This window comes from Panthera uncia, chromosome B4 (assembly GCF_023721935.1).
Source record: "Panthera uncia isolate 11264 chromosome B4, Puncia_PCG_1.0, whole genome shotgun sequence".
In the NCBI taxonomy this organism is placed as follows: domain Eukaryota; kingdom Metazoa; phylum Chordata; class Mammalia; order Carnivora; family Felidae; genus Panthera; species Panthera uncia.
Window position 1 is genome coordinate 6557833 of NC_064809.1, and position 17406 is coordinate 6575238.

The 17406-nt window shown below is 48.4% G+C and overlaps 1 protein-coding gene across 2 annotated transcripts in view; it reads right to left on the reverse strand.

Annotated features, from left to right (window-relative positions):
- The window catches only part of SFMBT2 (Scm like with four mbt domains 2), a 227747-nt gene extending 226561 nt beyond the window's left edge, over window positions 1–1186 (reverse strand). The window contains exon 1 of one of the 2 annotated variants that reach the window (XM_049626785.1): window positions 1013–1186. The gene's annotated coding sequence lies outside the window, so the exon portion shown is untranslated. Of the gene's footprint in view, window positions 1–550; window positions 825–1012 lie in introns of those variants that run through there. The other variant, XM_049626784.1, reaches the window with a different exon arrangement.
- Window positions 1187–17406: the final 16220 nt, after the last annotated feature.

Genomic DNA, 17406 nt, shown 5'->3' on the forward strand with positions numbered 1-17406 from the left:
AAAAAAAAAAAAAAAAGAAAAGAAAAGAAAAAAAAAGAAAGAAAAGAAAAAAAAAAGAAGAAGAAGACGAAGAAAGAGACCCCAGCAAGGAAGCGACCGCGGAGCGCGGGGCAGCAAGGGCGGCTGCGTCGCTAAAATGAGCGCACGAATGAGGAAGGTGGGCGGCGGGAGGGGACAGCTTGCACCCGGGGAGGAGGACGCTTTGCAACTACAGACGGCCTCCCGCAAGGCCGGGCTTTTCAAAGCCCAGGGACGAGGTTGGAGGGGGGGACGGGAAAAGCCAAAAAATGACAACCCGGAGCGCAGAGCGGAGTTTAGGGCTCTGCTCCCGTGCTGTCGCTCTCCCCTCCGGCTCTCCTCTTTTGCTTCTCTCCCGCAGCACCCCCTTCCCCAAGCCTCCCACGCCCGGGCTTGCTCGAGCTTCCCCCCCCCCCCCCCCAAGCTGGAAAAAAAGAAGAAGAAGCTGAGCGGCTCACACTCAACCTGCGGGCCGGAGGTCTGCTGGCGGGGCGGGCTGGGCGCGGGGACGGCGGCCGGCGCGGCGTCCTACCTGGTGAAGTTCGTCCTCCCCTCGGAGTGGTCCCAGGCCCCGGGCGCCGCCGGGGGGACGCCGGCCTCGCCCGCTCGCTCCTCCTCGCCCCTGCTCGCCGCGCCTGGCTCGCGCCCCGCCCGCCGCCTCCCTCGCGCGCCCGCTCGGGTCCTCCGACTCCCACTACAGCCTCATTCCAATATGGCATCCTCTCTGTGCGCATGCCCGGCACTCTTTTTTAAGATGATTATTTTGTGTGTGTGCAGCGAACTCCTTCAACGACCTTTCCCAGCGCTCGCAGAACGCCTCGCACCCGTTAGCCTGCGGGGCGCCCCCGACTCCCTCCCGGGTCCCGCAGTGCCGCCCCCGCCCCCGGGCACACAACGACCCCCCCCCAACACACTCACACGCGCACACTTCACGCTCACGCTGCGCCCTCCCCGCCCCGCTCCCCTTCCTCCTTTCCTTTAGCTCACTCCGTACACGATCTGCAGAAAGTTCACATCACAGGCGTTTCCGCAAAGCCATCCGCAGGGAAATCTGGGCAAACTCCGTATCTCCCTGGACACTTTTGTCTTCTGGGTTTGCAATCCTTCGGTCGACCAAGTGCACAAACTTGCGCTTTATCCGCCGAGGGCCGGTTTGGAGCGGAGAGAAATTCAATCCTCTCCGCCACCTCTGCCCCGCCCACTGCGCCCCCCCCCCCCCTCCCCAGGGCACTTACAGGGAGCCTTTTCTATGGAGATTCGGACTTTTCCCGGTCCCTTGGGGAAGGCGGGAGGGAGCGGCGGAGAGGTTTTTTTCAGGGAAACATGCCCCTAGGGGGAGGAAATTAAGTTGGGGCCGCTGCTCGGGCCAGCTTGCAGCTGCTCTCTGCCGGGCCGGGGCCGGACGCAGGTAACCGGGGTCTCCACGGCGTCTCCTGGAGCAGCACCCGGGCCCCAAGACGGCACCTGGCCCGGGCCGACTGGTGTAGGGCGGGAAAAGAATCCTGCCCGGGGCAGGGGCGGGGGGTGGGGGGGGAATCGTGGCCCTCGGCGACTGCTGGAGCGCAAGGGAGGCGGCGCAGCCGGGTGCAAAGCGGAGTTACCAGCCGGCGGGTGCGGGTACCTCGGCGCTGTGCCCAGGGCGTGGGGGGTGGGGGGAAGGACGGAGAGGACCTGCCGGGGCCTAAGGAGCAATGGCTTCGCAGGGACTGAACGTCCCCACTTCGGAAAAGCTGGCGACGCCCTAGTGGGAAAGACCGAGAACTCACGAAGGTGGACCTCGCTGTACTGAAGAGCGAGGAGAAGCTGGTTGGGGACAGCAATTTATTTCCCAGGAAATCAGAGATAGGGACACGTTTGGTCCGGGGGCGGGGAGGGGGGTTGTTCTACGGCCGCAGGGGGTAAAATTCTCCAATGTCTCCCAATTTTGTGTCCATCTCTTTCCTTCTTGCCTTCCCCCAACGCTGGCTCAGGGGGTCAGAAGGACCCCGGGGTCTCAAGCGTCCTGCGCGCTCGCAACTCCACCCACCTTCCCTCGGCCTGCTGCCCCCGTGCGTCCTCCAGGCCCGGGGAGCTCTGGTGAGTGAGTTACCCGAAGGAGGGTGGACGCTTTGAAGGGCTGGGGACAGTGCAGGGACCCGGGGATGGAGTCCGGGGGTCAGAGACTGGTCGCGCGCCCGATCGGCGGGGTACTGCCCAGCTGGGTCCTCCCCCGACGGCGGGCCCCGAGCTTGCCTAGAAGAGCCGGAGGAGGGACGTGCCGGGAGAAGGCTCTCTCCAAGCCACGAGGTAGGGAATGCCTTCCAGGGACGCGGTCCCAGAGCTCGGAGGTGCTGGGCGGGCGTTGGCCCCAGTGAGACCCCGCGCACGTCTAGTCTGGGGAAGCGGGACCGCCTTACATCTTGGGGAGCGCTTTGCGAGGCATAAAACGACTTCCTCAGTCCCGTCACACCTCTTTAAGGTGCCACCTGAGACCGAGAAAGGTCAAACGACTCACACGGTTCAAACTCCAGCCGGAGTCGGCATCCCCTCCGGCCCCCTCCTCTTGGGGACACCATGCTGGAGCCCCTAGCTTTTTCGGCTGCGTGTCGCTGGAGGCAGAGAGACCTCAATGTGCACCCCGTTCCTGCACATTAACCCTTTCACCCGCACCCCGGACTGCCTCCCTCTGTGCCCTGAAACAGCTCCACTGGGAGTCGGACGGACGCACTGCGGCTCGGAGGAATCCACAATGTGGACTCCACAGACAGTCTCCTGGGCCCCACCCTAAGTGTCGTGCACCCAAGTCACCTGGCTCCTTCAACACAGTCTGGACGGGAAGGAAGCGAGGGAGGCCGCGGACCGTCCCAGGCAGCGCTGGAGACCCAACCCGCGCGCCCTTCCCCTGGACGGGGTCACCAGGTCGGGCACTGCCCAAACGCTGAGCGCGCCACAGCAGAAGGGCCCCGGGAATGGGCGATCCCTTCCCACAGCCAGCCCGGCTGCTGCGGGGGGCGGGCGGCTGCGCCCCTCCCCTGAGCCTCCCAGACCCCGCGGCCTCGCTCGGTCCCGTGGAGCCCGCGGAGATCGCTCGCTACGCAGGACTTCCGGACCGCCCCTGTTTACGCGGAGAAAGCGGGTTCCCTCTCCACGAGCAGTGGCGACCGGAGCTGCAGCCAGCCGTTGGCGTCTCCAGGCTTGTTTACCAGTTTGAAGTCATTATCATGCTCCGAACATTGTTTCGTCAAAACAAAAAGCAAATGCAAAAGAACCCTTAGCCCCTAAGTCGATGGCCTGTGCGTGCATTATCCCACGATTCCTCTGGAATGGTCGAGTCTCTATGTCTTTGATGCTCACACCCCCGGGTAGCTTGGCCTTGCTGACTGGTAAACAGTGCGGGAGGGCCATTGTCTGTACCTACAGAATGAAGAAGTAAAATCATGAAGCCGGAGTACACAATGGTTACCACGTTGTTATCACAAAGACAACGTGGTCTTTGGTGGCGTTGCTTCAAGTTCGGTGCCCTACGTTCCTACTGCTTTTTCCAGGGACTTCTTGAACATTCCTTGGCTCCCTACTCTGCATCCAGCCTCCATTCTCCTTTCTCCAAGGACACCACGGAGGCAAATGAAAACTGGTCAGAAGACCCCTTGAGGCAATTAAAGTGGCCCCTTCGTCCAGTGCCCTCCAGCTTCCGTTTTTATTTCAGATCCAGACACTTCTGGTATGTGGGCATCCAGATGTAGAGCCACTCCTAAATCAAGTAAAGATTTTGGCGGGGGTGGGGGGGGGTGGATCCAGCATCCTTAGCCAAGGATAAAACCTGAAAAGAATTGTGAATGTTTCAAAGTCAAGAAGGCAAGCCATGATGGTTTCCGGCTCAGAGAAATGTAGCCATGTAAAACCTCATGATTAACACCACAAGCTGTCTCTATATATTGTTAACGTTTTCGAAAAACCTTGGCAAAAAGAAATCTTCGATCACACCAACTGACTATAATTATTATTTCATCCGTAAGCAATGGCTCAACCGTGAATTACATCACTTTTATTTTTATTAAGATTTTATTTTTAATGTTTCTAATGCTTCTTTATTTTTTTTTTAATTTTTTTTCAACGTTTTTTATTTATTTTTGGGACAGAGAGAGACAGAGCATGAACAGGGGAGGGGCAGAGAGAGAGGGAGACACAGAATCGGAAACAGGCTCCAGGCTCCGAGCCATCAGCCCAGAGCCTGACGCGGGGCTCGAACTCACGGACCGCGAGATGGTGACCTGGCTGAAGTCTGACGCTTAACCGACTGTGCCACCCAGGCGCCCCCTTTATTTTGAGAGAGAGAGAGAGTTGGGGAGGGGCAGAGAGAGAGGGGACAGAGAATCCCAAGCAGGTGGCTACTAGCATGAAGCCAGATGCGGGGCTCAAATCCTCCAACCCTTGAGATCATGTCCTGAGCCGAAATTGAGTCAGAAGCGTAACCAACTGAGCCACCCAGGTGCCCCAAGATTTTGTTTTTAAGCAATCTCTACATCCTGCCTGGGGCTCAAACCCACAACCCCAGAGATCAAGAGTCCTTGGGATTCTTTCATATGAATGAGGCTTATATTATGTAAAATATTAAAATTACATTTGTTAATTAGAAATATATATATAGATGTTATTTCCACTTGCTTGATGATCCGGCACAAATTAGGAATGAAAAATAACAGTTGAAAAGTTTCGTTCTCCTATACGGTATGTTCCTAAGTACTACCTCACAAAAATGATTGCTGAGGAGTTAAAAGTTACATGCATATTTTTAAATTTTATGGGGCGCCTGGGTGGCTCAGTCGGTTAAGCGTCGGACTTTGGCTTAGGCCCTGATATCACAGTTGGTGGGTTCAAGCCCTGCATCGGGCTCTGTGCTGACAGCTCAGAGCCTGGCGCCTGCTTCCGATTCTGTGTCTCCCTCTCTCTCTGCTCCTCTCCTGCTTGCACTCTGTCTCTCTCTCTCAAAAATAAATAAGCATTAAACAAATTATTTATGCTATCTATAATTACTGGAATCTCGCTTCAGTCTTCCCACCAAAAAAAAAGTTGGTCAATTTTCTCATAATTATTTCATGATTAAGTTATCATTTCCCCCTGAGAAAAGGAAATGCCCTAAAAAAGACAACCATCATGCTTTCTTAATATAGTGAATCTCTAATGAGATAATAGACTTACCATCTACTTACTCCACACTGCCACCCTGGACCCCGACGCAGGGCTCGAACACGCGAACCGTGAGATCATGACCAGAGCCGAAACCTAGAGTCAGATGCCTAACCAACTGAGCCACCCAGGGGACCCAAGATTTTATATTTTTTTAACAGGAGGGGGAAAAGTTCTCTCAAAAATCCCCTAAAATAATCAAATATTTGGAGAATTTGTGCAGTCTTCCCTTTCCTGGAGGCTTACAAGCTAAATGTGTAAGATAGTGTTATCCATCACTTTCCTAACAGTCATGAAGTGTGAAATCCAAAGACACTGGTGCCCTTACGTTTTCACCTTTTCCTTTTTGCCTAGTTCAAGCACTGAGCTCCTATATCAGGATTCAAATGACCTCATCGCTAATTTCCTGAGTTTCCTTTATAAGTCGAGTGACCTCTCTGAGCCATCTCATGGGTAACGTAAGGGATTGGACTAGATGTTCTATAAGGTCCTTTCAAACTCTAAAGAGTGCTTGTCAGTCTTCCCCAGGCCAAAGCCACAAATTACTTTCTATAATATACTAACAGCACCTCTGGCAATTTGAAATTGCCAAGGTACATATTCCGGGGTCACAAAGAGGGGGAAACAAATGAAGAAAACATATAGGAGAAGGGAGAAAGGGCCTTCTTGGCTCCACTGCCCTGAAGTAAAAGTACTCTTTGGTCCAATTCTGCCTCATTTAGATTGCTGTCATGCTTTATATTTGCTGTGTGGGGTTTTTTTCGGTGGCCCATGATAGTGACAGGGCCGACGTAAACGTACCTATGAGAGTCATTCTGGGGAAAGTGGGGTGATGGAGATCACCATTTAAATTGGTGGGGGCGCCTGGGTGGTTCAGTCGGTTAAGCCTAAGACGCCGGCTCAGGTCATGATGTCAGGGTTCCGGGAGTTCGAGCCCCGCGTCAGGCTCCGCGGTGTGAGCACTGAGGCTGCTTCCGATCCCCTGTCTCCTTCTTTCTCGGCCCCTCCCCTGCTCGCATGCGCGCTCTCTCTCTCGGAAATCAATAAACGTTTAAAAAATACTTTCGAATAGTAAAAGACTTAAAAACAATTTTTTTTTTTTACATAAGTGGGTGAAGAGTACTAAATGAGTGTGGTGATGAGTAGTGGTCCACACAAATATCGCCCACCGAGCACTTTCTCATACGTCTCTAGGGAGTTCAGAAACCCAGTATTGCCTCTCCTGTGGTTTGAAGGAGTTTCGGGCTTTCTTGGCAATAAACGAAGAAACTTTTAGTAGGCAGTCCATATTACACGCTGCATGATGTCTGAATTCTCCTATGACATTTATTTAAAGAGCAGACACAGTTTATTTGTAGGAGTGCCAGTTTGGACTGACGGCTTCTTTCTCCACCGAGGAAGAGCAGCCTGGCAAAAGTCACACCCAACTGGTGAGGCTGCTTGTGTAGTGGGGTGCCTGGTATCACACACTTCACTTTGGGGATCTTATTTTATATTGGGTAGAACGTTCTACATCCCGCAGCCCGGCTTCCAGCCGTTTCCGGAAGCAGCCAGGAAGCGGGAGTCCGGAGAGGCAAGGTCTGATACATAGTTGCACAGCAGGGCCTGACTCTCCATAAAAGGCTAAGGCCTTTTCTGCCTCTATCGCAAGAGAAAGGGGAAGAAGGGATTTATTTAGTACCTACTTTGTGCCAGATGCTGTTCGAGGTGTTCTTACATACCTGACAGCATTTAATATGGTCTAGTCTTTAAATGGATTTAGAATATGTTTTAAACATGTATTTCTTTACATACAAAGCTAGATTCTGATCCGCTGTTACTAGAACAGATGCATGTGTCCTTTTTGTCACGCTGCTGGAGTTGTCTGGAATCATTTACATCCTCTCCGAGCAAGGACATTTATTGACCAAATATTGACCAAACACACACACATGTGGGTACACACACACACACACACACACACACACACACACCAAAAAACAGCACAGGTCAGAGATGTGGTTTATGACCCTGGGACAGTTTTGCCTGTGTACGTTAACTGCCCTGAATGAGACTAAATCCAACACTGCAAAAGTATAAAAAGTCCCATTGGACTTATAACATCATATAGACTAAACAAATTAAAGCAGGCAACCGAAATCCCACATCAAGCAGTGAGGTTCACGTACAAGCAAGTGGATGGTTTTGGTTACATGCACTCACTGCCTTAATAAATAAATATCTAAAAGCAAGTGGATGGTTTTGGTTACGTGCACTCACTGCCTTAATAAATAAATATCTAACTATAATACAGAGAAGAAAGGCCAGGGGTTTGGACACTGTCAATGCAATGTTATTGTGGCTTCAAAATCCCCAGCCTCTTTGTTTTTACCGCCTAAGTCCCTTCGGATGATCTTACTACAGAATAAATAATTATGATCATGATCAAAGAAGGAAGTTAATGGAGCTATAAAGACTTGATTCGCAGTGCCATCTACTGGAAACAAATATTGACTCACTTTCAGATTTTTTATATAGTTTTTTTTGGTTGGTTTTTAATAGAAAGAGTGTTGGGAATAACAGATAGCAGGTAAGAGAAGGATTGGGTCCTTACTTTATTTGATTACCGGTAATGAGCCAGAAGCTCTAGTTTTAAATACACTGAAATATATTCATTTCAAGTCATGTATTCTTTGAACAGCATGTGAAGTACTTAGGTGTTTTCTCTGAAAACTAAAATCTGTTCCATCTTTTAAAAATGAGTCATTACAAGTAGATTTTTTAATAGAGCACGATAATTTTTTCTTATCCCTCTGAGATTGATTTTTATACTTATAAACGCCTCTAAAATAGAAATAGTTGGGCGCCTGGGTGGCTCAGTGGGTTGAGCGTCTCACTTCAGCTCAGGTCATGATCTCACAGCTTGTGAGTTCAAGCCCCACGTCGGGCTCTGTGCTGACAGCTCGGAGCCTGGAACCTGCTTCAGATTCTGTGTCTCCCTCTCTCTCTGTCCCTACCCCTCTCACGCTCTGTCTCTGTCTCTGTCTCTCAAAGATAAATAAATGTCAAAAAAATAAAAACAAAAATAAAAAAATAAAATAGAAACAGTTGATGAATTCTTGGAGATTATCATTTTAATTTCATATTTTGTGTGTGGGGGGGGATGCGAAGATTTTTCACCATCTCCCGAACCAATTTCTCAAAGAGGGAATTGTTTGAAATGTTAGTGTAGAAGAAAATTAACTAATGATACATAAAAACAAACCTCTGCTTACATTGATTGATTCAACAAATATTTACCGAGTACTTCCTATGTGCCAGGCTCTGTTCTAGCATCTGAAATACCGTGAACCCAACAGACATTCCAGGCTCCATGGGGACTTAGTTTTCATCAAAGAGAGCTCAACAGTAAACAAAGAAATACAGAACATGTCGTGTGGGGGTTAGTACAATCAAAAAGAAAAAAGGAGGGGAAGCTATAGAAAGTGACACCAAGGTCAAGTAGGGAGGACACTTTGCATGGGAGGGGTCGAAGGAGCCCTTCTACAATAAGGTGACATTGGAACTTGGGCTTGCACGAGGGGAGTTGAGCACCTCTAGGAAGAGAGAACTGTGAGTACAAAGGCCCCGCTGAGGCTGTCTAGGCTCTATTGCAAAGGAAGAGTAAATTCTGTATCAGTTTGATGATATTCCAGGACACAAGCATAAACCGTTAACTTGTAACGTCTACGTGAAGCAAAGAGCACAAATACTCCCAGAGGAGAAACCACAAGGAAACCACCAGTTCAAATGCTTCCAAATCCCAGTGCTCCCCAAAGGATCAAACCCAACTTCCCTGAGTTTCCTTAGATTCTTAGGTTAAATGGAACCGTGCAGGTCCTCTGGTTTGATCCCCCCCACCCTTGCCTGACACCTGCTTACATGGTCCCTAACTAACAGGGATCCCGTCTGTGTTAGGACACCTCACCCTCTGCTCCTTCCAGAGAGGGCTGACTCCGGCCCTTTGCAAGTCTATACTCACACTGAATAAAACTCGTTTCTCTGTTTCCTGTCGGGCTGAGCTTGCCCGGCAGCAGAAGAAGCCAGAAGGCTTCCCTCTTCTTTTTTTCTCACTGTGCAAGCGGCCTCTTGAAGCAGGAATTTTGCGTATGTTCTAGGACCTGTGGGTTACACTGACCGCCTTAATGGATATACAGCGAGTGCCGCATCTAGAAAGGAATTCGTTCGTGGTCATGAAAGTGACCTCACTTTCATAAAAACTCCTCAGGCACAGGGTGGTTTCTAAGCCTCGTCCTCACACCAAGGGAACCGCGTATCCCTCTCAAAGTCTTTCAACCAATGGAAATGGAGTGGTGCAGCCAACCGAAAGCCCTCAGCGTCTTAGGGCTCCTTCGACCTCTCATTCCTTACTTGGTTGGCAGTTATGCTGAATCAAAATCAATTGCTTAGGGACAACATAAAGGAAAACAAATCTGGGCCACATAATCAGTTACAAGCGGATCTGAGTAAACAATACAGTGCACTTGCCGAGGGCAAATCTCATTTGGCTGGAGAATGAATACCAGCAGCTAACCTTTTCTGAGTACGTGCTCTGTGCCTAACACTGTTCCGGGTGCTGTGCATCTAGTAACTCCTTTAACCCCACAGAGAATCCATGGGGTGGGCAGGGCTACCCCCACTGTGTGGATGAAGAAACTGAGAACTGGGAACAAGGAGGCAACCAGGTCACAGATAAGCAGCTAGGCAGTGGGGGAGACAGAGTTTGAACTCGGGCAATCTGGCCCCAGAGTCAGCGTTTTCATCTCCAAACTACGCTCCCGCTACTTGTAAGAATAGACGTCCTAGGGGGGCGCCTGGGGGGCTCAGTGGGTGGAGCATCCAACTTCAGCTCAGGTCATGATCTCACAGTCGGTGTGTTCGAGCCCCGCCTCAGGCTGGCTGCTGTCAGCACAGAGCCCGCTTCGGATCCTCTGTCCTCCTCTCTCTCTTTGTCCCTCCCCCGGTTACACTCTCTCTCAAAAATAAATAATTTTAAAAATTAAAAAAACAAACAATGGCACCAATAGCATGTTCTTAGACACACTGTACTATTTATTTTTTAATTATACTTTTTAAGAGAGAGAGAGAGAGAGAGAGAGAATCTTAAGCAGGCTCCGTCCTCAGTGCAGACCCCGACGCGGGGCTCGTTCTCATGATTGTGACATAGTGACCTGAGCTGAAATCTACAGTGAGACGCTCAACCAACGAGCCACCCAAGCACGCCTAGACTGTTTTAAATTCACATGAGATGGGCAATCGCAGAATAATACTTTAGCCCCCCACCAAAAAAAAGTTACAAGGAATGAATAGACTTGGATTCAAATCTCAATGCTGCCCCTCAGTAGATTCTTTTTTTTTTTTTTAATGTTTATTTTTGAGAGAGTGTGAGTGGGGCAGGGGCAGACAGAGGGCAGACAGAGGATAGAAAATGGGCTCTGCACTGACAGCCAAGAGCCCTATTCGAAACTGGAAGTCCGGAACCCTGAGATCGCCACCTGAGCCGCTGAATGGATTGTGCCACCCAGGCGCCCCCCTCAAGAGATTCTTGATAAGTCATTGAATTTCTCTGAGCCTCAGATTTACCATCTGTGAAATGGATGTAATAATGTCTTCATTGGATTGAGAGAATTTAGGGAAAAACAATACACCCAGTGGCTGGTACAGAGCTTTCACTTGGGTGCTAACCAAAACAAAACAACACATTTCCTTTAGTCCTCCTTTGTTTAACAATAAACTAAGTGTCCAATTGGGGCGCCTGGGTGGCTCAGTCGGTTGAGCATTAAGCATCCCACTTCAACTCAGGTCATGATCTCACGGTTCGTGAGTTCGAGCCCCGCGTCGGGCTCTGTGCTGACAGCTCAGAGCCTGGAGCCTGCTTCGGATTCTGTGTCTCCCTCTCTCTCTGCCCCTCCCCTGCTCATGCTCTCTCTCTCTCTGTCTCTTTGTCTCTCTCTCTGTCAAAAATAGATAAAACATTTAAAAATTTTTTTTAATAATAATAAACTAAGTGCCCAATTCTAGCCAAAACTGCGAGTCAAAGAAAATCGTAGACACAGGCATGTTACAAGACAGCACTAGAATCCAAATCACTATAAATTGTTGTCTGTTTATTCTAGGTGTGGAGCAAGGCACTATTTGCTTTCACGTTTGTGTTTGTGTCTTACCCTGCTTTGGGCTCTTAGGAAGAACAGAGCTACAGAAATTCAATGTATAGCTGGTATTTCCTGAAAGTCTGTTTTTAGTGTCCCTTACACTCATAAAAAGAAAGAAAGAAGAGCACCTGGGTGGCTCAGTCAGTTGAGCATCCAACTTTGGTCATGATCTTGTGGTCATGAGTTCGAGCCCCACGTCAGGCTCTGTGCTGACAGCTCAGAGCCTGGAGCCTGCTTCCGATTCTGTCTCTCTCTCTCTCTCTCTCTCTCCCCCTCCCCCACTCATGCTCTGTCTCTCTCTCTCAAAAATAAAAAGAAACATTGAAAAAAATTTTAATTAAAAAAAGAAAATCTGTAAAACCAGGAAATTCTTCAAGACCAATTTCTTTTGACCCTGATTCGCATAAATCACGTTGAATGAGCCAATATTTTCTTGTTCAAAAAAAAAAAAAAAAAAAACACACCAGATTTTTTTTTCCCTTCATTCTACTTGTCAGCTAAAGGAAAGCTTTTGACAAATTTTTAGTAGTGAAAAAAATCAGTATCTAAAGATCAGAACCTGAAGCTGACACTTGCTAGCGTAATTTGTAAACGGAGGGAGTTCATGGGTGTTTGACGAATTCGGTCTCGGCTTTAGCATTGACCAGAGTGTAAACTATGAAGCGATGGGCCTCCCTTTTCCCTTCTGTAAAATGAGTATGATATTATCACGCGGCCTCTTTTGGAAAGATTGTATGAAAGTCATGACAATTTTGTCATCTATTTAGCTTCTTCAAGAAAAGGTAACAATCAGGATTTTGATTTTGTTTTTTTTTTAACGTTTATTTTTATTTTTGAGACAGAGAGAGACAGAGCATGAACGGGGGAGGGTCAGAGAGAGAGAGGGAGACACAGAATCTGAAACAGGCTCCAGGCTCTGAGCTGTCAGCACAGAGCCCGACGCAGGGCTCGAACTCATGGACCGCGAGATCATGACCTGAGCCGAAGTCGGACGCTTAACCAACTGAGCCACCCGGGCGCCCCATGGGATTTTGGTTTTTGAAGGCAAAGGTAGTTTATGTAATTTCCGAGTGACCAATGTGTCCCACAAACCCCCTGTTTGCACTCTTGGTGTTTATTTATTTTCTGTTTGTCATTCTGGAGCAGGAGAAGAGATCCTTCTGGGTGGAAATCCCAGCAACAGGCTACCGATACTTTTAATAAGAAAGCTATTTTTATAAACTGAATTTTAGCTGGCCATCTCATTTTTTATAACCATGGGTGGGGGGATGCCGAGGGCTGCAAGGCAGGCTGTCCTTGAATAAAAAACTCTTGAATAAAAAACTCTTTTATAAAACTCTTGAATAAAAAAATTAGTAAAGACAAATTTTTTAAATATATAAAAAATACATAAAAGGCTATCAGTGATGCGACAGTCAAACAACGGAAGCCTACAAGTAGGACAAGGACCTCAGAATCTTTCTCATCGCCAAGGCTGGGCCAGCGCGTGGCCAGCTTCCAAAAACGATACCAATGTGAACCGTTATTTGTAGTATCGTTCTTCTATCTGGAACCTCAGTCCTGGGCTCCTGAGAGACTTCTCGCTCCCGCACTGGCAATTTTGCCTCCAAGCCATCCTGATGGTGCTGCCTTCAAAAGTATTGTGTTGACCTTCATCGGCACTTTGGACAAGAGCAAATCATCCTGCAACGTGGGCCTTTTCTCCACCAAAAGTATAAAAAGTAATTTTGTGTTTTCTCTAGAGGAGGGGATGAGAGGTAAACTTCTCGTTTTCATGTTTGTGTTTTTATAGATTCTTTCCCTTTCGCCTGGCATTCGGTGTCATGGCCTCGGGCCAGGAATTTTAATGGTAAAATATGCAATCGTGGTGGGGAGTAGAGAAGGTGAACTTTACCGGCTGTCATGGGAGAAGTACACACATTCATCTATTCTCTTATGAAGAAAAAAAGGTATAGCGTCAGACCACCAGTTTGGGGGTACCCTCAGGGTGCAAATAAATGGCACCAGCACTGTTATTCCTAAGCCCCTCTTCCTCCTTCCCTCTTTTTTTTTTTTTTTTTTTGCAAAAGTAGGAGCGTGTGGAGTTTAGGCATGGGCGAGGTGTGATGGTTAATTTTTTACGTGTCAACTTGGCTGGCCCATGGTGCCCAGATATTTAGTCAGACATCATTCTGGATGTTTCTGTGAAGGTAGTTTTGGCATCAGATTAACATTTACATCGTAAAGTAGATTTTCCTCCGGAATGTGAATTGACTCATCTAATCAGTCAATGGCCTTAGTAGACAAGGGGCTGACCTCTCCCAAGCAAGGAGAATTTTGCAGTGGACAGCCTTTGGATTTAAACTCCAGCTTGGCCCAGGGGGTTCCCTCCTGCCAGTCTACTCTGTAGACTTTGGACTGGCTAGGCCTCCACAATCATGTGAGCCAATTTCTTAAAACACACACACACACACACACACACACATACAAAATTGACTCTATTTCCCTGGAGAACCCTATCCATGATTCCGTTTCTCTGGGGAACCCTGACTAATAACAGTTTGTTATCAGGGATACTTTGTAAATGTCACCTGCCTCCGGTTCTTTTGCGGCTATGAACACAGTCCACTGTTCCCGTTTGTATGCACCTATTCTGGGTTCACGCTGCTCTATGCATTGGCCTCCCTCACCACAGAAGGGATATGGGCATCAGACAGAGGTCAGGAGAAGTTGAAACAACGCAATCTCGATGATTTGAGCTTGGTGCTGTTGCCACGGCCACAGTCAGACATCCCACGGCCACGTAATGACCTAGAGTCTTTCAGGGCCAGTTGCCACTCAAGGCGATGACCCCCTGGGGATGGCTTACAGCCTGTGGCCCTGCAGATCCCGCTTTCCTGCTCTGGTGTTTCTCGATCTCATTTTACCACACCACGTTATTTCATTAGTAATCACTAGAGACAGATGGCTATCAAAAACTCACTCTGTATAGTTATAAACTGACACGCTGGTGGCAGCTATAACTTAGCAACAATTTCTGACCCTTCATATTGTACCGAGTATCTTTCAGTTTTGTTTCTGTAAACATAGAGCAGTGCCCTACTCAATTGATAGCCCCACCTTCAAGATGAGTTCTGTGTGTGACCCTCTCCTCCCTCCCTCCCTGGTCCAAGCCACCAGGCTCATCTGCCTCCAGGTGGGCTCACTGCCGTATCCCACACCCCCCCCCCAGCGCTGGGCTCCCCAATTCTCTTCTTACACTCTGCTGTCCGGCCTCTCCACAGAAGCACAAGTGTGAGCTCTTGGTTTTTTAATGTTTATTTATTTTCAAGAGAGAGAGAGAGAGAGAGAGAGAGACACCATGAGTTAGGGAGGGGCAGAGAGAGCAGGAGATATAGAATCCCAAGCAGGGTCCAGGCTCCGAGCTGTCAGCACAGAGCCCGACGTGGGGCTCGAACTCATGAACCGTGAGATCGTGACCTGAGCCAAAGTCCGACGCTTAACCGACTGAGCCACCCAGGTGCCCCACAAGTGTGAGCTCTTAAGGAGTCAATCAAATCACACCATTCCCTGCTTCAAATCCTCCAGTGGATTCTATTCCGACCAGTGAGAATCTGAAGTCCTCACACAGCCCATTTGCTTCCTGTTAGAAATAAGCCCATCAGCCCAATCAAAGGAGGGACTCGGAGACTCAGAGCACAGTGAAATGAGGCTTTAATCAACGTTCTTGCAAGAGCGCGTGTCTGATGGACAGGTACACTCGGGGCAGTTACGGCAGACCATTTATCTCCTAGCACACAAGTCCCTCCCCTGGCTCCTCATTGGCTGATACTACAGAGGTTACAGCCTTACCCAGATGTCGCCTGTGCCCATGCAAGGCAAACAGTAGTCTGATTGGAACAAATGTACCTTCCCTGAGGTGACACAGAGACTTTCAGTCTCTCCTCCCTTTGTTCTTTGGAGCCTGCTCATTGCAAAGCCCACAAAACAGAGAGGGAAGAACCAGGAAGTGAAGTGTCTAAGGGTTTGAGACTCCATTGTCGGGGAGGGGGGATGGGGGTTCATATATTTTCCAATAGGTCGTAAACCTACTGGTGCAGCTTTTATTGGGTATTTCTGAAAATGAATCATCTCCCTACTTCTCACACTTCCTGCGCCCCCTTCCTGGGGGTTTTGAGCTCCCCTTTCCTCCCTTTGCTTTGCTAAGTGTTCGGTCAACTGTTGCTTGAACAGGCTGCCGAACTCCTTTCTTAGCGTTGGCTTTTTTCTCTGCCTGGAAGACGCTTGCTCAAGTACTGGCTAAGTTGTTCCTTTATTTCTCATGTTTCTGTCTCCTTCCCTGACCACTCTACTATTTACAAACACTCCATCCCCCTGCAGCTCTCTATGCTGCTTTTTTTCTTCATGTTACTCACCATCACCAATATCATATTATTATTTTTTTTTAAAGACAGACAGAGAGCAAATGAACAGAGGAGGGGCAGAGAGAGAGAGAGAGAGAGAGAGAGAGAGAGAATCTTAAGTAGGCTCCATGGTCAGCATGGATCCTGGCGTGGGGCTCGATCCCAAGACCTTGGGATCGTGACATGAGCCAAAATCAAAAGTCGGACACTCAACTGACTGAGCCACCTGGGTGCCCCCAATACCATATTATTATTTTTAAGAAACTATATTATCCCTGTCACCCACTATCATAGCATGATGAGAGTAGGGACTTTCTCTTACCCACAGCTGTATCCCCCACTCCTAGAACAGAGCCAGGCACACAGTAGGTGCTTTATAAATATTTGTTGAAGAAAAGATGAAAGAAATGACACAAACACCAAGTCTGTCTCTGAAAAAGGCTGAAATGAATACGTCTTACATAAATTCTAGATTTCACATAATCTGCACTTACAGATCAAGTGAGAATATATTCACGTGGGGCACGTTTTCTGACCACCTGAGTGAGAACGGCAAGGTGCTTGCTGCAGTGCAGGAAGGTTCTTGCACGAGAGACACGGAGAGATTCCTTGCCATTGGGCACTTTGCCTTATGAAAAAGACACCTCCATTATTTTGATCCTTGCCATGGTTCCAAAATAGGATTGGAGGCTGGAGCTGCAAATTATCTTCCTTTCCTCTGTGAAGCTCCCACACCTCCAAGAAAAGAAAAGAAAAGAAAAGAAAAGAAAAGAAAAGAAAAGAAAAAAATAAAAATAAAAGACAGAAAGAAGGATGTTTAAAACATGTTTTGCTAGTAAACTTTTTTTTCTCTCCAATTTAAAGTAGATTGCAGGCATTCCTTAAACCTAATTTCATTAGTTGCCTTGGTAGTCTGACTACAATGCCAGGTTCCCCATTGCAGAGGGTCCGTTAAAAATAACCCATTAGGATGACTCAAGTACCCAGCACATGGCAGAAACAAGGGTTGCTGTTGGGTATTAGCTCCTGCCCCGTTAACTCTGTCCTAGAAGCTGACCACTGGGCAGCAGGGAATATGTGACCCCCAATTGTTGCACCATTCAGCAAGGCAAGACCCGAGATGAAAGGTTTGCAAACTGCGATCTAGTCTTTAATGGCCCTACATTATCATGATTAGGCTCAAGTGTATAATGCAAATGACTTTGACCCACAGTTTAGGTGTAACTTCCACTTCCGGTCAACCTTTCACCCGCTCCGTGATGTGGAATGAGGGAATTAACCTCCTTCAGCCTGAGTGCCCTTGGGTTAAAAGAGAGAGAGAGAGATCTAAAGTTCCCATTGGGTCTTCTAAATCTAATGTTTTCAATTTCTCTCCTCTACTTAGGTGCGAGTTTTCGCCGTCTGAAGAGTGATTCTTTTATTTATTTATGTTTTAACATTTTTATTTATTTTTGACAGAGAGAGAGAGAGAGACAGATCATGAGCAGGGGAGGGGCAGAGAGAGAGGGAGACAAAATCTGAAGCAGGATCCAGGCTCCGAGCTGTTAGCACAGAGCCCCACGCGGGGCTCAAACTCACAGACCCAGGAGATCGTGACCTGAGCTGAAGTCAGACGCTCAACCGAGTGAGCCCCCCAGGCACCCCTGAAGAGTGATTCTTGATTCCCTTCA